The following is a 22,582-nucleotide window of genomic DNA, read 5'->3' as shown; positions in this document are numbered from 1 at the left end:
AGGTGTTCTATTTTGATTTCTGTTGCTGTGATAAGTGCCATACCCAAAAGCAGCTTGAGGAAGAAAGAGTTAATGTCATCATACAACCCCCAGGTCACAATGTATCTTTGAGGAAAGCCAGAGCTGGAGGTGAAGACAAAAACAGGAAGGCAAGATCTGAAGCTGGGACCATGGAGGAATGCTGCTTACTGGCTTGTTTCCTCTACATTGCTCACCTACCTTTCTTCTCTAGCCCAGGCTCACCTGCCTTTGTAGTGGGCTGGGCCCACCTACATAAATTATAAATTAAGAAAATGCCCCATAGACATGGCCACAGGCCAGTGTGATGGAGGAAATTCCTCAGTTGAGATTCCCTCTTCCCAAGTTTGTCAAGTTGATAGCAGAAGCTAACTGTATTTGACCCCTTGTCAACTTTGACAAATGCGTTGCTTAGGACCATAGCCTTTACTTTCTCATTTTCCCCAAGATCTCATGTTAATATTGCAACATAAAACACAGTTCAGCTTTAAAAGTCCAATGGTTCTCTTTCAAAAAATCTAATGCCTTAAAAGTCCACATTCTCTTTAAAAATACAAAGTCGGGGCTGGAGAGATGGCTCAGCGGTTAAGAGCACTGACTTCTCTTGCAGAGGACCTGGGTTCGATTCCCAGCACACACATGGTGACTATGAACCCTTAATTCCAGTTCCAGGGGAATCCGAAGCCCTCTTCTGACCTCCACAGCATTTCACGACATGGGTGCACTCACATACACGCAGGCAATACACATAAAATAAAAGTAATAAAGAAAATATTTTAAAAAATACAAAGTTTCTTCACTCCTGTGGGCTCCTGTAAAATCCAAAACAGGGGCTGGAGAGATGGCTCAGCAGTTAAGAGCACCCACTGCTCTAGCAGAGGACCCAGGTTTGGTTCTCAGCATCCACATGGCGGCTATGAACCATCCTTAACCCCAGTTCCAGGGGAATCCGAAGCTCTCTTCCGACCTCTGTGGCATTGCACAACACGGGTGCACTCACATACATGTAGGCAATGCACTCATACACATAAAAAAATAAAATATTTTTAAAAATCCAAAAAAAGTTAGTAGTTTATTCCTTCAAGAGGGACGAACCAGGGCACAGAAACAATCAAAACAAAAACTTAAGTGGAGCCAAAGTCCAGCATTTTGAAAGTATAGCTTCAAAATCTTGTAGCTCAAAGTCTGACATCCAGGACTCAATCTTTTGTGCTCCAAAGGGCTTGGGCAGCTCCATTTCACCAGCTCTGCCATCCACAGCACACATAGCTTGTCTTGGAGGCTCAGGTCGGCTCCCCTCCATACTTGCCACTGTCCTCAGAACATCTATCCTAGTCCTGGCATCTCAAATATCCTGCGTTTCCCACTGCAACTGAGGCTGTAACTTCACCAAGGCACCAAGGCCCCTCCTGGTCTCTTCAGGGACTCTGAGCTAGCCACATGGTCAAGTTCTCTGAGCCTCTATCACTCCTTTAAGTACCGGGTCTCCCTGGCAACTGAAGCTGCACCTTCACAAATAGTCTCTCTTGGCCTCTCTTCTGTGAGACTCTGACCCTGAGAGTCAGTGTCAAGTTTCAGCTGCTCCCATGGCCCCTTCATGCCTTCAAAACTACTACCATGTGGGTGACTGTTACACACTATTTGCCAGTTCTGCTGTAATCTTTGTGTGCAGCCCTGAACTTCCACTGGATCACTTCTATGTGCTGACCCTGAAGAAATACTTCCCAACAGATTTTGCCTTAATGATGCTTGTTCCTTATTAATCACATCTGATATTTCAGCCTCAGCTAGCCAGCATCCATTGTCCCAGTAAAGCACACAACAGTTCACTTTCACAGACTCTTTTTTTTTTGGTCTTTTTGAGACAGGGTCTCCCTATAGCCTTGGTTGGCCTGGAGCTATGTAGACCAGCCGGGCCTTGAACTCACAGAGATCCACCTACCTCTGCCTCCCGAGTGCTGGGATTAAAGGCATGTGCCACCACTCCCGGCTACTTCCACAAACTCTTAATCCAGTATATATAACACAAATGAGTCTATAGTCTTTGTTTCCCTCTGAAACTTCACAAGCTATGCTCCATTGTCTACTTTGCTCTCAGCATTGTCTTCTAGGTTCCCACCAGCTCATTGAGTTCTGAGCATTCAATGGCTTCTCTAACCTAAAGCTCTAAAAACTTTCCCCAAAGTCCTCAAAACAAGAAGGTCAGGCCCATTGCAGCAATGCCTCACTCCCAGTTCCAATTTCTATTTTATTTTGGTTTCTGTGGCTATGATAAATGCCATGACCAAAAGCAACTTGAAGAGATAAGGATTTATTCCATCTCAAAAGATCTCAGTCCATCTTTGAGGAAAGTCAGGGCAAGAACTCAAGGCAGGAGCTTGGAGGCAGGAATTGAAACAGAGACCATGGAGGAACACTGCTTACTGGCTTGCTTCCCCTGGCTTGCTCAGCTACCTATCTTATATAGCTTAGGCCCACCTGTCTAAGGATGGCATCACTCAGTGTGCTGGGCCCTCCAACATAAGTTTGTAATTAAGAAAATGGTCCACAGACATGCCCATGGGCCAATCTGATGGAGGACATTTCTCAACTGAGGTTTGTCTTCCAATATGTGTCAGGTTGACAACTGAAGCTATGACAGGAAAACAGATTTCTTTTAATTTATGGCTTCAAATGTTTCAGTCCATGGCTCCATTGCTATGCTCATGCAGTAAGGCAGAACATCAGGATGACAGGAGCGTGTGCAAATGGAAAGTGTAAACATCATGGCTACCAGGCAGGCATGTGAAATAGAGCAAGATATGCCCCTCAAAGACCTTCCTCCTTTGACTTCTTCCCCCCACCTGGCCCTTCCACCTAATAGTCCATTCTGCTAGAAATTCATTCTTGAATTATTCCTTTTAGGAAGTTAGAACACTTATGGTTGACTCAAATTCCAAATGCCAATCAGTAATCAATGAAACTAATAGTACTTGAACCTCCAGGGAATACCTTGTGGATTCCAGCCTTAACAAGCAGGTATGTGGATACTAGCCACCAGGGCCAGGGGTATCTGTTGATGTCCTGGCTTCACATCTGGGCCAGTCCTAGGGGCCCTCTGGAATCAGGCCAATAGCCTCTGGCACAGCTGTGCAACTTCTAATGGAGAGCAAGTCACTCAAAGAATGAGGGACAAAGCTGAATGTCAACTAGATCCACCTGTGGTAAATGTTACAGTGGTGCACAAATGAGTATGTGACAATCCAGCTGGACAACTGTAGAGGTCTTTCCTGCCTCTGACTTCATGAGGAAGAGCTATTCCCTCTCACCCAGGTTGTTCCAACTACTGGAATTTAGGCATGGTTGAGTGTTTTCTCAAGATTCCGGGTGCTAGAAGTTGGTCCTAGTTATCAGTGTTGGGATGTAGCACCACCTTTATGAGGTGAGCCTAGTGAGAGGCACTTAGTTCATATGGTCTGCCTCTGAATGATTAAGGTGGCTTTCCTGAAGCTGTAAGTTCTTGAGAGAGCAAGTTCTAGAAGAACAAGCCCCACCCCTGTATCTCTTCTTGCTGCCCATCGGCACTCTTTCCATCTCTCACAGGCTTCTGTTATGGCATTGCCATCGTGAGATCCTCACCAAAGCTAAGCAGATGTAGTGCCATGCCCTTGAGCCTCAAAATGTGAGCTAAGGATGTAGAGCTGGATAGAACATTTAAGGAAGATAGGGATTTTCGCCCTTGTTTTCTCTCTGTGTCTCTGTCAGCAAAGTTCAGCTGACAAGTTTGTGGCTAGAACTCTGACACAACTAGCTAGAACCACTTGCCTTGAGTCCTGATGAAGCTTTCTCAATTCTGTTTGGCTCAGATGGAGACTTCTGCAATGACTTTTCTCAAATTTATTTATTTATTTATTTATTTATTTACTTATTTATTTATTTATTATTTATTTTATGTGTATGAGTGCTATGCCTGCATGTATGTAAGTACACCCACATTATACAGTGCCCGTGGAGGCCAGAAGAAGATATTGGATCCCCTGGAACTGGAGTTATGGATGGTTGTTAGCCACTGTATGTGTGCTGGGATTTGAACCTGCATCTTCTGCAAGAGCAGCCAGTGCTCTTAACTGGTGAGCCATCTCTCCAGCCCCATGCAATGACTTTCAGACAGGGGCTTTTTTTTGACAAGGTTTCCCTAGTCCCAGCCCACCTGGAAGTCAGCGTGTATACCAGACTGGCCTTGATCTCACAGAGATGCACCTGCCTCTGCCTCCCGAGGGCTGAGATTAACACCATCACGCCCAGCCAGACGGAATTCTTTAGTATGTTTTTCTTTTCTAAATTTATAATAATTTTCCTGGTTTTAAGACTTTACTGATAGCCAATCAATATGTAACCCAATGTTTAAGGTATAAAACATACCTTAAAAACATTCTCACTGTAACCCAATGTTTAAGGTATAAAACATATGTACTTCTTCCCTTTAAGGTCCATATTTTGAGGCTTGAGCCCCACTGGAACAGGTTGCAGCCTAAATAAAATACCTGCTTCCTGTGCATTTCTGCCTGATCTTCCTGCAACACTACTTTTTCCCTGCAATACCTCTTTTCTTTCTGTATACTTGCCTCGTGTATTTCTTTACAGTTATAAAAAATGCACAAATACACCAACATTCTTGCTCCTGGCTTCACCCTTTCCCACTTCTGGTCCCTTTGGAGGGTCAACCTTATCCAGCTCCCCAGAGGGTGAAGACGAAGGCTTCATACACATTGGAACCTCTCCATGACACAGCCCTGGGAGGGCCTTACATGGTTTTACAATGGAAAAAGCCTGATACAAACAGAGCCTTCACATTTGCTGGACGTATAATTTGATGACTTCTTCCCTTTTGAGAGTCTCAGTTCCTCATCTCTCCTTGGGGACCTGAAAAGGAAGCCATGTACGAACACCTGGAATTTAACATATTATACCTGTTTGTATTCTTCATCCCTCTGTTTTCAAAAGGATCTTCTTTAGTAAGATCTAGTCTTCAGCAGACTCTCCCCAGATATCTCTCCCTTCTGCGTGGACTTCCCTTCTGTTCCCCTCCATGGGCTGTCCCAGGAATGGACAGCTGAGAAGTTTTAGGGAGGCTTGCTCTTAAGTGCTCACTGTCCTTACAGAAACTTCCTTTGTCACAGGCGGACGAATCGCCGCTTTAGTCAGAAAGATGATTTGCATGTATCAAGTGTGTAGTTTCAAACTGGAAAGAAAAGCAAGCTGAGGTCCTGGTAGCCTTGAAAAGAACTCACAATAACACCATCCCGTCTCTCTGAAATGCTTTCAAGGTAATATATTTCTATGTGTTGGTCAAAGATTATTGGGAAAAAACATACCTCAGTGAGCAGCAAATGAGTAGTGGTGTCTTGAGTATCAAACCAGCCCTGTACAAGGCTTGAAAAGTAAATAGATATTTTAGAATTTTTCTAAACTTTCAAGTAGCTCAACTTTGCTAGGAGAGACTCACAGAACTCTGCCTACATATAGCATTCATTCCATTTTTAAAAAAACAAATATGTCGTCTAGGAATGGGGTTCCCTATTCACCCTAGACCTGGTCCACACAGAAAGGACTGCAGTAAGGTGGACCAAGTACTGTATAGATGAGACATGAGTTAGGCTTTTTATTTAAATTTTCTTTTTTTAATACTTTTTAAAACCTTTTTAGTTAATTTTTATTTTATATGTATGAGTGTTCGTCTTGCAAGTATATAAGTTCACTGTGCATGAAATGCCCAGGGAGGACAGAAGAAGGTATTGGCTCCCCTAGAATGTAGTTATGGATAATTGTTAGCCACGATGTGTGTGCTGAGAACCAAACCCAGATCCCCTACAAGAGCAGTCAGTGCTCATAAACCCCAAGGTATTTCTCAAGCTTCTAATATTTCTTTTTAAAAACTTACTGATTGCTATAAATTTCATGAGTCTTTTCATCATAGTCAACACTCTTCTCCCATCTTCTAGATCCACCCCCACCTCACTATCTTCTCTACATTGTGTACACTGTTTTAAGGCCATAGAGTTCAATATTTTTTCCCAATGTGCTCGGGTTTGGGTCCATATCCTGGAATGTAGTTGATATACAAATGGTCACACTTAAAGAATCTCCCTTTCCCAGCAATTGCCAATTGCAACAGCCCCTCAGCTAGGTGTGGGACTTTATGTCCACCTACCCACTCCTGGCTGGCATTTTTCTGGATTGAGCTTGTGCTACAGGTTTTGTGCATGCTGTCCCTAGTGCTGTGGGCTCATAAGAGCAACTGTCTTGCTGTGTCCAGAAACATGGCTTCACTGTAGCCATCCACCACATCTGGGTCTTACAATCTTTCTGCCCTCACTTTAACATGCTGCCTAAGCCTTTATGGGAGAGGTGTGATATAGATGTCCATTTAAGGCCGAACACTCCACAGTCTCTTATACTCTCCACATTGACCAATTAGTTGTGTCTGTATTGGTTATCATCTACTGCAAAAAGTAGCTTCTCCAATGAGAGTCGAGAGATGCGCTAATCTGTTGGTATAATGGTAAGTCATGAGGAGTCGATTTAGTACTGTGTCCATTTAGCAGAATAATAGTAGTAGGCTCTCCCTTAGGGCCTATGATCTAGCTAGTTCTTGGCCCTGATAACAGAGCTGGATATGGGGTCCTTCTTGTGGACCCTTCAATCCAATCAGAAAGTGCTTGGTTATTCCCATAACATTCATGAAACTCTTGCACTAGTAGGCATAATTTCCCAAGCCAATTTTACTGTAGCTCTCAGGGTTCCCAACTGGGTAAACTGATGATTATTCTTGTCTTCTAGTAGTGTGCATAGCACCTTACAGCATACGAATGCTAGCCAATAGGGATGAAGCTTCCAGGTCACTACCAACTTGATTTCTCCATGTTCTCTAACTTAAGTAGGTAGTGTCTTCAGCAGTAGGGTCTTACTGCCAAGTTTTTTAACCAAGAGCAATGCAATAGCCAGTAATTTCTTTTGTTTTTTAAATATTTTATTTATTATTTTTATTTTTTGTGTATTGCTTGCATATGTTTAAATTGTACCCATTTTTTGCAATGCCCGTGGAGGTCAGAGGAGGGCATTGGATCCTCTGGAACTGGAGTTATGGATGGCTGTTAGTTGCCATGTGGGTGCTGGGATTTAAACCCCGGTCCTCTGCAAGAGCAGCCGGTGCTCTTTATCGCTGAGCCTTCTATCCAGCCCTGCTAGTCAGTAATTTTTGAGAGTCTATGGGCAGCCCCTTGTCAGCAACTTCAAAAGAAGGACCTGTTCCTTGCATTACACTTTTTATTTGCTAGCTTGTGGTGTCTGGTAGGGCACATCTCTTCTAGGGTAACTCCATTTAAACTGTTTTATCAGCATACATATGTACTTTAGGAAGCTTCTCATTTACACTCTCTTGGCACATGCTTTTCTGTGTTGTGTCCTGTTGTTCTGCACATACCTTGTTTTTATTACTTTTATTTTATGTGTATGACTGTATTGCCTGCATGTAAGTGCACCCATGTCATGCAATGCACAGGTCAGAAGAGGGCATCGGATCCTCTGGAACTGTAGGTATGGATGGTTGTTAGCTGCTCTGTGAGTACCGGGAAGTGAACTTGGGTCCTCTGTAAAAGCACCCAGTGCTCTTAACCATTGAGCCATCTCTCCAGTCCCGAACATATATCTCCTTTTAAAAAACATTTGGAGCCTGGCATGGTCATGCATGCCTTTAATTCTAGCACTTGGGAGGCGGAGGCGGGGGAAACTCTGAATTCTAGACCAGCCTGGTATACATAGTGAGTTCAAAAAGATTAAAAAAAAAAAAAGCATTTTCATGCTTCTTCATTATAACAAAGTTTGTGTTATATGGGCAAAGTATAAGTTTGAAATGACCGACATTTTGCTTCCAACTATCAGACTAAGTTATGCTGACTTTTGGCCCTTCCTTTCTTTTTTCTTCGTTATCTCTTTGCATTGATTTCTCTTAAAACTTCTGATTTTTCCCTCAACAAATTAGAAACTTAAGTATTCATTTTAAATTAGAAATATAAGAATTAAGGGATGGAAACTTTTTTATTAAAGTCTGAAGATAGTCAACACCTTTTCTGTGTGGTACTACAAGTACTGCGAGCAGCGTGTGGCACACATGTTCCCATCAGAACAGACTGCAGTTCTCTCAGGAGCATAGAAGAGGCACACTGTCTTGCACGTTGAAGTCAAAGGGAATAAATTCTACAAAGCATGGAAAGAGAGAAGAGGAATCTAGCCTGCTCCTAATATTAAAAAGCGAAATTGAACAGGAACCCATAGTTTCCTTGTATTTGACACCTCAACCCTATCCACAGCATAACAAACCCTAATGTGAACTACCTAACCCTAACAAACCCTGACCCCGAACTAAAGCTAAGTTCTTCTGCATTGACCTGTACCTGGGCACTTGTGAGCAGCTTGCCTGTGTGCCCGTGTGAGCATGTGGATATGAGTGGGTGGGTATGTGTACTTGTTTGTGCTTTTACCTCAGGTAACACAGGCTCCTCGGTTTCCCAGAAAACACAGGTATCTATAGTCATATACACCTGATGACATACTAGAAAATACATGCTAGAATGATCTGCAGGGAATAGATGGTAACAGTGGGACCCAGGGACTGGGGAGTAAGTTGTCTGCAGTGATACCCATGTTATGGAGGGGATGGGTAGGAAACTAGCTCTGCTTCCTCGAACCTGAGGGGCTGCTGAACTTAGGCTTCCTGTCTCAGTGTGTTGGGTGTGGTGGCATGAGCATATTGATGGGACTGTGTCCCTTGTCCACATGGAAAGCGGGAAAGAGAGCAGTCAGCAGCCCAAATCCAGGCTATGTGGAGAAGTTTGTGAGTTACCTGACAATTGCCATGCAGAATGGGGACTATCTGTCTCTACCTTTCTTGCCATCTACCCAAGGTATGCCACTACCTGGCAGGTGCTGGACCTGGTACTGAAAAGGTGAGAGTAGCCATGTCAAAGCCCAGAGGGGCTTCAGTGTTCTGGTTGGATTTTAAAGGGGCTCTGTTCTTCCCTAGGACTGTTTGCTCTCAAAGGCTGCTGTCAGGACCAAGTGGGATCTCACCCTGGCAGTGCTGGTTCTGGACCTGACCCTTCAAAGTGGTCTGGCCAGGAGTGGGAGCATTTGCTTCCCCTGAGAAGCACTATGTCAAGCCTCATCTTTCTGAGGCCTTTGGGCAGTTTTTCTCCTACTTGTGTAGAAGTTTCCAGATCCCATCTGGGGTATATGGAGTAAATGTAGACAGACAAGTACACCCATGGCCTCACCAAGATGCCCTGTGCCAACTAAGAAAACCAGGAGGAGCAGCTTGGGTTCACTCATTGCATGAAGATCCTGAATCCTCTGTGAATGAAGGCTGGTTTTCTGGCCCTCAGTTTATAACTCAGAGACCAGCACAGACAAAACTCCTCCCACCCCAGCCATGGCTTCTGTTGCTGTCCCAGAAGTGCACATTCATTCAGACACGTGCACTTCTCTAATGATACAGGTACACATCCTTCAATCCTGACAGTGAGGAGGATCAGCAAACAAAGACGTGAGTGGGCTCTGGGTGAAGAGGGAGGTAAGCTCCCATCTGCAGACTGGGATATTTGAGGGCGAGGGTTTGGGATAGCCAAGTGCCATATACATTCTTCTTGAGATTTCCACTAGAGGGATGGTGCTTGGGACTTCACCTGCAGGGGATGGGGAGGTCTTGAGTGGACTCCTTGGTTCTGAGGAGTAAAGGGGAGCATGGCAGCTAAGTGCTTGGTCCATGAGACCACATCCTCACCATAGCTCAGCCCAGCCAGGCTATTAGCAGCCTGGACAGGAAGTGTTGGCACCTCCTCTACACATGGCCCCCATATTTCTGACAACTGTGCCATGTTGTACGTTGACTAGACAGCCTTTGCCTTGTCTGCATGGGAACACCGCAGCACTGGCAAAGAGCAGCCAGGCTTTTAACTCTCCTCCATGCCAATCCGCCACAGTGCCATATGCTTCTTCCTGGGATTGTGGATGGAAAAATTACTAGGTGATTTTTGTGAGTCTCCTGACCTGGCCAGCCTTAAGAATCTGATGGACCCCGGCCTTCTATATCCAGGAGCTCCTGTCACTTCTGGAGCACCAGGAGTCCAAGAAGGTAACACCCAATGAGGAGGAGGCCTGTGGTAGGTACCTGAGAGAGTGAGAGGGAAGTTTCAGTGTTATGTTCTAACAGGGAGGTACCAATGGTGGCCTTTGGAAATCAGAGCTGGATACCAGTCAGGTAAAATGTCCTGTTGTGGGGACAGGGACTGGGGATTCTCTTGGCAGAAAGAGGGTTTGTGTGCATTTAGAAAGTCTCAGGAAAGACCCTCATCTTAAGGAAGCTCATCCCATTATGGAAGCTGCCTGCTTCTCACCATTAGTTTCCTCCATTAACAGTGCATCTCTTTCTGCCTTTAGATCCAGGGCCCTCCTGGGCAGAGGCTCCAGAGCTCCCAGCACAGTTTGTACCAGGGATGCCAGAGACTCTGGATCCAAAACCAGCTTCTTCAGGAGAGCCTCAGGGGGAGCTGGCACCTCAAGAAGATCATGTGGTGCTAGATTCCAGACCTGATTCTACAGCAGAGCCTGGGGAGAGCAGGTACCACAAGGAGATCATGTAGTACTAAATCCCAGGCCAGCTCTTCACAGGGTGCAGTGTCATAGCAGCATCACAGGGAGAGATGATACCCCAAGGTGATCATGTGGTAGCTGAAATTATGGAGCCATGTGTGTCAGACGTGGACCCCACACTTAATCTGACTGCTGTGTGTGTAGAGCAGCACCTTCCCACAGCAGCTGATACACAGCCACCTGCAGATGTGGCTGCAGATATGGCTGCAGATGTGGTTGCAGATGTACCAACAACTGAGCAGGTTTTTCTATTTGCTGTCCCGCAATTAGGAGATCCAGGCCCTGTTTCCCCTCTGCCTAATGTTGACATATAGTGAAGAAGTTTTAGAATCACCTATCTAATTCTTGCCTGTACCAGTTCCATACTTGAACTGTATTTCTGTCTTTAGTAAAAACATCTCTTTTAGTTTTTGTGGTACTTTTTTTGCTTTTGATTGTTGGGTTGTTGTTTAGGTATTAAAATTAATAAAGTTTACTTGTTATTTGTTTTAAGTTGCATGGTTTCTTGGCATGCAGTCTACTCCCATGTGCGGTAACTCTAGCATGTCCATTTGCAGACTGAAGCTGCAAGCCAAGCATTCCGGTCATGAAAGGAGGACCCTTGCAGGCCATCCTGGAAAAGAATACTGCTGGTTTTACAGGAAATGAGTGAAAACCATGTATGGCAAAGGATGCAGACTACATCAGTGTGAGGACAGGGCCGTGCACTCCGCAGAGTCCCTTACAGTTTAGGGATAGGGACTCTGAGGTAAGGCAGATTGGGGATGATGGAGAGAGGTTCCCACTTTTTCCTTGGGCTCCTGGTTTGACAAACTGGATAGTAGCCTCTACTCAGAGTAGGATGTAGTGAACTTAATTGTCACGGTGTTTGTTTTTCTCAGCAACCCTGAGCCCAAAACTGTGCCCACTTACTTACTTCACCTTGTATGCACATGCAGTGCAGAGTTTGAATGGAAGGACAAACAGTTCAGGCAGCATGTTAAGCTGATGAATGTGTTTAAACAGATGGCTTCCATAAAAAGATTCCTAGACTTTTCCAGAATTCTGGGCATGGTCAACAAATGATAAAGCTGAGCCCATGGGAATCCTATACACGTCTGTGGGAATGGCTTGGCTACAATCTAAAAGTTCACCATATACAGACAACATACCAGAGGACAAAGCCAGGAATCAACATGAAAAATGCATCATTGTAGGCCTCATGCAAAGGATATGGGAGGCTATCTCCCAGTTAGAGGACAGTGAGTGAAGGCAGGGCCCTCTCGTGGCGTAGGACAGCTCATTTGGGCTGTCTCAGGGTGGGGGGTGGCAGCTCCTCCTCTACCATTGATGACTTAGACATCTGCCTTGGGAATAGGTAATACACATCTTTGTGCCCCAGATACAAGGGTGCACAAAGAACTGTCCATGTCACAGCAAAATGTGAGCTGCACATGACATCTAGTCTCAGAGTCAGGGCATCCAGTGGCCATGATGCCTGGAGACCCAGGACTGCTGTAGCCAAGCTGAGGGAAACCCACTCATCACATAGGTTGTATACAGGCTTCTCAGTGGAATGTGGAGGCCTGTACTGCAGAAGGAACAGAGCAAAAAGTTGTCAGAGGTGATGTCAGCAGTGGCTTTGCATTCTTCTACAAAGGAAAAGTAAATTACCCACTCATATGACATATATTACCAGTTTATATATGTAGAAAACTTGAGGAACCTATAAAATATTACTGCTAGTAAACTAATTCACTAAATCATGAAGAAAATATACACACACAAAACAAAGGAGACTCATTAAACAGCTGCACATAGCAATGCACAATATGAAGTAAGAGCTTCCTTTATCTTGAAACAGCATTAGCAGTAAAACAAGCAGATGCATTATTGAAACAGGCAGCAGTTGTGTTACAGACTCACTGTGCTCTCTACACTGTGCTAAATATTCTATCCAAAATATTCAAAGGAATAAATAAATTTACACATCTGGGACGACTGATACCATGAAAATTGCTACAACACATTGCTGGGGAAACAAAGGAAAGCCAATAAATGCAAAGAGGTGCCAGGCACACTGGTTTTCGCCTCTTTTCTGTGCCAGTGCTCCTTTCTACAGAATGGCACATTAAAAACTTTTGTATTCATTAGTCTCTAGAATTTGTTGTTATAATTTTAGGGTGATTGTTTCTCAGACAAGCCATGTTAAGAGACTTAATAGGTCACAGTGAACTGAATGGTCGTGGTTATCAGATTCTGGTTGTATTATGGCAGTCCCTGTGTTCTACTCACCCTCAGTTTGCGTAATAGTGGCAGCAAAAGAAAAGAATAGTGAGGTTGGCCATCCAGACGTGGCATGGAGACGCTGTAAAGAGCTTCCTTCTTAAAAAGTCAAAAATTCTCAGTATAGATTTGGGGGTGGAGTTTTCTAAGGTTGCTACTGTCTAATTTCTTCACGGTGAGGTCATCTAAGTTTCAGTAACAGATTTATTTTCTCATCTGATTTAAAGAATAAAAGTCAGCAAAAGCAAGACTCAGCAATCACTCAGGTTTTATTGAAAGTAGACGCTCACACCCAGCAAAGCACACAAGGAGACAAACTCCTCCATATTGGGAGGGAACAGAGCTGATGTTCAAGTGTCCTCAGAAGGTCTGGGTTTTTATGTTTGGAAATAGGATGAGTTCCCTTTTTCACTTGGCTGGTTTGGGCTATCCAGGAGGATTAGATAATCCAGGAAGATTAGATAATCCAGACAAAAAGGACATTGATTGGTTCCTACAGGAATCCCCCTTATGGATCTTTGAAAGTCTCACTAAACAGACCCTTCCTGTGAACACTGACCACTAGGTCTTAGGAAGAAGCAGTAAGTTTGCAATCGTAACGTTTAAGGGATGTGTACACTAATTTCCTTCGAGCTTCTTTTGCCTGTCTGTCTGCCTGCCAGGGATCTGTGTAAGTCCTTGTCCCTCATATCTATAGTATAACAAACTGCTGTTAAAGAGACCAAATTTCATATCATTCACATAACATAGTAGACAGCTACATTTGGTTTATTTGATTTTATTGTTGTTAACCTCTTACTGTGCCTTCTTTTTTTTTTAAAGGAAGATGAGTTTATTTTGGCTTGCACCTTCTTTTTATATCAAATTATGTCATAGGTATGTACATATATGAAAAAAAACAGTACATACAGAGTTTGGTACCACTTTTGGGTCAGACATTCACCGGAGGCCTGGAACTTATCTATGGCAAAGGCAAATCTCACCACTAGGGGAGTCTCTTCACAGACCTTGCCTTTGTGTCTACCTTCAACTCACAGAAAAAAATAAGATGTTTGGGGATTACTGAACCAAAACTCAAGTACAGGATCCAAATTCTGGCTTTGTTTTTTCCCTCTCAATCCTTTGCAATCTCTTCTAATCTGTGAGAAAAAGCCTTGAAGAAAATCAGGTAAAACAAACCTGCTCTAGAAAGAGTCTTACTACATGAATTACTTTTAATTTATGTATTTGTTTAATTATTTATAGTGTGTGTGCATATGTGTGTGGTGGTGGTGGTGGTTGTGTATACACTATTCCTGGGAAAAAGTGACAAAATATCTACTTACCCCAGATAGAGAACTGACAATAGACCAGACAAAGTAAGGATACCACCAAATTCCAACTTGGTGAATCAATGAGTTTTATTGGGGTTACTTGTAGGACTATGGATGAGGGGTTACTTACAAGAGTATAAATAACTCAAAGGAAGCTGCATCACCAATACCCATTCTACCATGAGTGATGGCTCACGGCACAACTTGCAGGCAGTCTGACAGGTTGGAGAGTGTCTCCTACTGACATATCAGTTGGTTTATGCCTCTTCCAGGCAGTTTCTCTGTTCTGAGAGTGTTTGTCAGCAGTCCTTACTGTTTATAAAAATTAGGGGAGGAAAGGGCCCAGTGAATCTGGTCAGTTTCAGGGACTTTCTGAAGCTTTTGTGTTTACTTTCTGAGCTTAGGGATATGTAACAATCCACCCAGTTCACCAGCCCTTACATACTTTCTGCTCTGCATTCCACCATGTTCCCCAAACATTGAAGGGGGTGATGAAGGTTCTGTCTAAAGTCAATCATTGGTGCACTGTGCCACAGCTACAGCCCCTAAGTCTCCAACCCTTAATGGGTGAATAGAGTCTCTGCAATACACCATCATTAGTAAAAGAAGTTTCTTCCCATGATCACTTGTGGCTGACTGCAACAGTGAGTTATGGTCATAAACACCGGTTTAGAATGCAGTTTGACAGGTACATAGTTGTATCTAATAAAACAATAGAAGTCACTTCCCCTTCAAACCTATGACTTCCCTAGCCACAGGCTTTAAGTCCTGGCTCACAGTAAACCTAGTAAAAGTGTTGCATGGCTGCCTTTAAACCTAGTCATGACAGTGTACCACTGACTTCTTTTTATTTACATGTTCTTGACATGTGCTTTTCTGTGCTGACTTTCAACATTTTCTGTCCTTTTGTTCTACAATTTTTTTTTTCAACTTATCAGACCAAAAGGTCCAGCTTTTTATTGAACACGTTAACAAAAGGTTTAGTCAAAAAGACCAAAGCCCATGTCATCACCAGACTCCTCCGATTCTTCTTTCTTTGCTTCCATTTTCTTGTCCTTGGCTGGGACAGCAGCAGCAGAGGGGGCAGGACCACCTGCTGGAGAGGCCCACCAGCCCCTACATTGCAGATGTTGACAGTGGCCAGGGCCTTTGCAAACAAGCCAAGTCAAAAAGGTTCAACATTGACAGCAGCTGCTTTAATAAGAGCATTGCTCTTATCCTCTGTCATGGTGACCATGTCCTCATGCAAGATGAGGGTGGAGGAGATGCAGGCGAGCTCGAACATGGAGGCCATGCTGTGGACTGTAGGGGTGATGCTAGCTGCAGGATGAAGTGAGGGCCTCATCCCAGTGTGGCCTTGGCTTCTTCAGAAGGACTGAGCACTTTGGTAGTGGCTGAGGAAAGGTACAATTTCTCTTTTTAAAAGCATTTAGATGTTTTTGCATTCTAAGTTTTTGTTAAATAGGCAACATATAAATTTAGTGATTTCTACCTATTTTCAACTACCAAACTAAGTTGTGCTGACTTTTGTCCTTTTTTTTCCTTCTTTCTTTTTTTTTGGCGGGGGGGAGAAAGGATTTATTTGGCTTATAAAGCTCACATCTCATCATCAAGGGGTGTTCCTTCCTTCCTTATATGATTTTACTTTGATTTTTTTTAAACTTCTAATTTTATCTTCGACCAGTTAGAAACTTAAATGTGTATTCAGTTTAAGTTAGTAATCAAAGAATTAAATATGGAAAGTCATTTTTATCAAAGTCTAGAGTGAGTCCACACTTTCCCTTGGGGGTACCAAAAGTATTAGCAGTAGTGTGGCACACATGTTACCATCAGAACACAGTCTGCAGTTAGTTTTCCTAGGAACATAGAAGAGGCAGTGTTTTGCATAAAGATATCGAAAAGGAATAAACAGTAGAAAGTATGGGAAAAAAAAAAAGGAACCCAACCTGCTCCTCTAAGTAAAAGGCAAAACTAAACAGGAGTGCATAGAATTGGCTTCCATTTAACACCCCAACCCTAACCACAACCTAAACAACCCTAATGCATACCTAAATCTAATCAGAACTAAAGCTAAACCCTTTTGCATGGCCTGGTTCCTGTGTACTTGTGATTGGGTCTTAGGGGCACGTATGAACAAATGGATGCAAGTGTGTGAACTTATGTGTCTGTGCCTTCACCTCAAGTAATACAGGAATCTAGTGTCACATATATCTAACATACTAGAAACTAAATGATAAAAAGTCTTCAGGAAGCAGGTGGGGACCATGGGAAAACCTTTAGAGGTTGTCTGGGGTGACACACAGGTATGGAGGGGATGGGCTGGAAACCAGCTCTACTTCCTCAAAGCCAAGGGCTGCTAAAGTCAGGCTTCCCAGCCCGGTGTGGTAGGTGTGGTGGCATGAATATACTTATGGAACTGTGCCCATGGTCCACATACAAAGGGAGAAGGAGGGTACTCAGCATCCCAGGCAGCCTTACAGAAGATCCTATCTGAGGAAGAGGCTGAGGTCTAAGGACCCCAGGAAGTAACCTCATTTCTTTGGCAATAGTCCAAAGACAACTCAGAATCCTGGTTACCAGGTAACCAGACCATGAAAGCCTGAATTGTCTCACTTGTTTGGAGATCCTGAGGAGAGCCAATATTCTCTTGCTGTTTCATGAATTCTGGAGGAACAGGCCCCAGGAGATCCAAGAATAAGGGCCTTGGCCACCTTTGGAGACACTGGATGCACCCTCTAGCCCAGCGTCTCTGGCCATTTTTCCACAGGCACACACAGGTAACACTGGCCAGCCAATAGCAGGAAATCGTTTGGATCCGTCAGGTCCATGACAGTTCCTCTGTGTGGTAGGAAAGCAGAGTATGAATACTGAGAACATTTCTTAATATCTGCTTTTGATATCAGTGTATGGCAATAAATCATTGGGAAGTCTGCTAGAACTCCCATATTTGACACTTCCCTCCTTGGCCCCTCCTCAGGTGAACAGGAGCCAGGCTTCACCCTGTATGAGCTTTGCAGGTTCAGGCCCAACAGTCCAGGCTACATGGAGAAGTTGGTGAGCTACCTGGCCACTGCTGTGCAGAATGGAGACTACCTGTTTGTCTCTACATTCCTTGGTATCTACCCAAGGTATGCCACTCACTACCTGGCAGATACTGGACCTGGTACTGAAACGGTGAGTGGCCATGTCCAAGTCTGGGGGCGGAGCTCAGGCCTCCTGATTTGGTTTTATGGGAGCCCTGCTCTTCTCTGAGGCTGTTTGCTCTCAAAGGCTTTTGTCAAGATGAAATGGGGTTTCACCCTGTCAGTGCTGGCCCTGGGCCTAGCCCTTCAAAGTGGCCTAGCCAGGAATGGGGGACCCTAGTTTGTGCATTTCACTCCCCTGAGAAGAACTGTGTCAAGCCTTTAGTTTTGTAGGTTTTGGGAAAGCTCCTTTGCCATTTGTAAAGAAGGTTCCAGACCCCATCTGGGGGGTACATAGGATAAACGAAGGGATAAATAAAGACAAAGACACCCAGGGCCTCACCAAGATGCCCTGTGCTAACTGAGGAAACAAGAAAGAAGCAGCCTTGGGTTCACTTGTGGCGTGAAGATCCGGAATCCTCTGCCACTGCAGGCTCATTTCCCAGCCCTCCGAACTCATAGAACAACACAGAGATAAACCCTTCCCACCCCAGTCAAGGCTTCTCTTCCTGTCCCAGATTCAGCCAGCCCCTCTAGATCTCCCGGCAGATGGGGGACTCATGGACTTAGGGGTGCATCCTTTTCTAATGATGCAGGTACACATCCTTCCAGCTAGACAGTGAGGAGGACCAGCAAACAGCTTTGGTAAAGCTTTGGGTAAAGGGGGGTAAGCTCCCATCTGCAGACTGGAAAATTGGGGTCTAGAGTTGAGTGCTACACAGCTCTAGAGAGTTGCTATGCACACTCATCTTAAGATTTCCGCTAAAGGGATATGCCTGGAACTTCACCTGCAGGAGAAAATAGAGATCTTAGTGGGCTCCTTGGTTCAGAGGAGTAAAGAGGATGCAGCTAAGAGTCAGGTCCTGTGAGAATCCATCCTCTCCACGGCCCAGCACAGCCAAGTTTACCCAGTCTAGGAGACTGAAAGTGTCGGACCTACCTCTACACATTGCCCTCATATTTCTGACAACCGTACCCTACTGCACATTGACTGGACAGTCTTTGCTTGTCTGCATGGGAACACAGCGGCCTTGGCAAAGAGCAGCCAGGCTTCTAACTCTGCTCCATGCCAACCTACCACAGCACCATATGCTTCTTTCTGGGATTGTGGATGGAAAAACTGCCAGGTGATTTTTCTGAGTCTCCAGACCTGGTCACTCTGAATCGGCTGATGAACTATATGCAAGTCAACATGCCTTCCTCAGCCCTGGCTGTCCAAATCCAAGAGCTCCTGTCACTTCTGGAGGACCAGGAGTCCAAGAAGGCAGCACCCAAAAAGGAGGAGGCCTGGGGTAGGTGCCTGAGAGGGTTCAGGGCTGGGTTCCAAGAGGGCGGTACTAGAACCAGAGCTAGATCCCAGGCAGGTAAGATGTCCTGTTATGGGGACAGGGACTGGGGATTCTCTGGCAGTAAAGGGGGCTTGTGTGCATTTAGAAACTCTCAGGAAAAGACCCTCATCTTGGGGAAGCTCATCCTGTCCTGGAAGTTGACTGCCTCTCACCACTAGAGTTTCTTCCACTGACAGTGCATCTCTTTCTGTCCTTAGATCTGCGGCTCTCCTGGGCAGCAGCTCCTGAGCTCCCAGCACAGTTTGCAGTGGGGATGCCAGAGACTCAGGATCCCAGGCTAGTTTCTGCAGTAGCACCACAGGGAGAGCTGACACCTCAAGAGACTCCTGTGGTACTGAATCCCAGACCACCTACTGCATCAGTGCCATCTGTGGAGCTGGCACCCCATAAGGATCCTGTGGCACTTGAATCCAAGTTCATGGATTCAAATGTATCAGTGGTGAGCCAACACATCTCCTGACAGGTGTGTGTTTAGAGCAGGATCTGCTCATATTTGATATGCAGCCACCTGCAGATGTGGCTACAGATGTTCCAGCTACTGGGAAGGTATTTCTGTTTGCTGTTTCACAATTAGGAGATCAAGACCCTGTTTCCCCTCTGCCTGACATTGATATATAGTCAGATAGTTTTAAAATCACCGGTGGAATTCTACCCAGTACCACCTTCACACTTGAGCTGTTTCCTACCTCTGGCAAAAATATTTTTTGCTGTTGTTGTCCTTTTGTTTTTGATTACTGGACTGATTTTTAAGTATTAAGATCAATAAAACATTGCTGGGTGTGGTGGTACATGCCTTTAATCCCAGTACTAGGGAAGCATAGATAGGCAGATCTTTGTGAAACTGAGTTCCAGGCCAGCTGTGGCTACAGGGAGAACCTGTCTCAAAAAAGACCAAAGAAAAGAGAGCAATTAATAAAATGTGATTGTTTACTAATTTTAATTTTCATCACCAGTAGGCATAAAGACTACTGTCCATTTGATATAGGCTTAGCATGCCCACCTGCAGACTGAAGCCCCAAGCCAAGCACGTGGTCATGGAAGGAGGATCCTTACAGGCCATCCTGGAGGCAGACTACATCAGTGTGAGCACAGGGCCCTGAGGTCTGCAGAGTCCCTTACAGTTAGAGACATGGTCTGTGATGTGAGGCAGACCAGGGATCATGGATAGAGGTTCCCGCTTTTTCCTTGGTTTCCTGATCTGACAAACTGGACAACAGCCCCTACCCAGAGTAGAATGAAGTCAGTTTAATTGTAATGGTGACTGTAATGGTGACTATTCTCACCAACTCTGAACCCAAAGTTGTGTACACACACTCAGTACACCTTGTATGCATGTACAGTACAGAATTTGACAGTAGAGAACACAGTTCAGGCAGCATTTTAATCCACTGAACATGTTTAAGTAGATGACTTACAAAAAGAATATTGCTAGGTTCTTCCTCAATTCTTTGTAAATTTTCAATTTTTTTTTCTTTTTGGTCTTTTTGAGACAGGGTCTCCCTGTAGCCCCTGTCATGTAGTGCCCATGGAGGACAGAGGAGGGTGTCAATCCCCTGGAACTGGAGTTATGAGTGGTTGTTAGCTGCCATGTAGGTGTTGGGATTTGAACCTGGGTCTTCTATAAGAGCAACCAGTGCTCTTAACCTCTGAACCATCTCTCAAACTCCTCTTCCTCAATTCTTGATTGAGGTAGTCAACAAATGATGAACTTGAACCCATGGAAATTTTACACATTTCTTTGTGTGAATAACTTGGATGCTATGTGACAAGTCACCATTTAAAGATGGGAGAAAGCCAGGGTTCACCATAAAAACCGAAGCATTGCAGTCCTCATCCAAGTCATGTGAGATGCTGTCTACTATTTAGAGGGCAGTGAATGAACGCAGGGCCATCTCAAGACATAGGGCAGCTCATTTGGGCTTTTTCATGATGGACGAATCCTGTACCACTGGTTACCTAGACAACTGGTTTAGAAACAGGTCATACACATCTGGGTGTCCCAGGTACAAGGGTATACACAGAACAATCAGGAAGAGGCAAGCTGCACATGATATCTGTTCCCAGAGCTAAGGCATCCAATGGCCCTGATGATTGCAGACCCAGGGCTGCTGTAACCAAGCTGAGGGAAAACCTACCCAAGCTGTGGGTGGAGACAATCTTCACAGTAGAACATGGAGGTTGCCTAGCAGAAGTTAACAGGTTGAGCAGTTGGCAAAGGCGATGGCACCAGTGGCCTTCCATCCTATACAAAAGGAAAAGTAAGTTATCCACTCACATGACATAGATAATCATCAATGTGTGTAGAAAATGATGAGGAATCCATAAAATATTATTACCAGTAGTCAACTAAGCAAAGTTACAAAGAAAATCCCAGCACACACAACAGAACGGAGCCGCATCAAACAGCTGCACACGGTGATGCACAACGTGAGGATGAAGTGAGAGCTTCAACTTGAAAGAGCATCAGCTGTAAAATGAGCAGATGGGCTCTTTCAAACCAGGGCTGATTCTGTCACTAACAGGACCACTGTGCTCTCTGCAGTGTGCTAAATATCCTCTACAAAAATAAATTAAAAGGAAGGGCTAGAGAGATGGCTCACCAGCTAAGAGCACTGGCTGCTCTAGTTAGAGGGCTAGGTTTGGTTCCCAGCACTCAGTTGGTGACTCAAAACTAGCTGTGACTCTAGCTCCAGGGATCCAGTGCTCTCTTCTGGCCTCTGCAAGCACTGTATCATATCGGTGCACTTACATACATGCAGGCAAACACTCATATACATAAAAAATAAAAAGAACAAAAGAATTAAAAAGAAATTTAATCAAGGATTAACACTGATACAATGAAAATTACTGTGAATTCCTTTTAAAAAAGAATAAAATATATGTCAGGTTCATTGATTGGAAGACAACGTTTTTAATACAGTAATATTATATGTATCAATGTACACATTCCTGATTCTTCGTATCTATAGTGTAACTGGCTGCTTTGAAGTGAGCTCATATTCATATAACTTATAGCATATAGTGACATTTGCTTTAGTTGATTTCATTGTTATTAACCTCTTACTCTGCCTAATACTGATCTTAAACTTTATCATAGGTCCATGTGCATAGGAAACAAAGCATACTACATATGGGGTTTGGTACCAATTTGGGTCAGACATCCACTGGAGGGCTGGGATTTATCTCTGGTAAAGGTATAGCTAACCTCTAGGGAGTTTCTTCCTGGACCATGCCTTTATATCTACCCTTAATTCACAGAAATAAGAGGTGCTGTTATTTAGGGATTACTGAACCCAAACTCAAGAACAAGATCCAAATTTTGTTTTCTCAAACCTCTGCAGTCTTTTCTCCTCTGTAAGAAGCAGACTATGGACCAACAGCTGTAAAATCTGACCTGATAGCTCACAAGCCCCCTGGGAGAGCTCAAGGTCAACCTGCCTGGAGTTCCCTGTCTTGTATGCAGGAGAGCTGGCAGATGGCAGTGGGGTTTTCTGGAGCAGAATGATAGGAGACACAGATGTGCTGGTCATCAAATTCCCACTGGTAGGGGAGGTGTGGTTGAGTTAATATTTGGTTTTCCGGGTACCTCCCTCTACCACACCCTGTGCTGTGGTATCAAATGATCCCAATGCAGGATGTGGGTGCAGGGCAGAGCAAATGCAAAGAGCGCTGGAGACTTCCCTCACAGAGCCCTACTGATATTAAACCTCACCAGCTCCCCCTAGCTCTAAAGAAAAGCAGGCAAAACAAACTTGCTCTGGAAATATTA

At 44.4% G+C, this 22,582-nt stretch overlaps 1 pseudogene; it reads right to left on the bottom strand.

Moving 5' to 3' along the window:
- Positions 1 to 15,262: 15,262 nt before the first annotated feature.
- LOC103731010 lies at positions 15,263 to 15,576 on the bottom strand (annotated as a pseudogene).
- Between the last annotated feature and the right edge of the window lie 7,006 nt (positions 15,577 to 22,582).

Source organism: Nannospalax galili, unplaced genomic scaffold (assembly GCF_000622305.1).
Source record: "Nannospalax galili isolate Female #2095 unplaced genomic scaffold, S.galili_v1.0 scaffold1854, whole genome shotgun sequence".
NCBI lineage: Eukaryota > Metazoa > Chordata > Mammalia > Rodentia > Spalacidae > Nannospalax > Nannospalax galili.
Note: the sequence above shows the minus strand (reverse complement) of the source record. Positions and strands in the feature narration are given on the sequence as shown.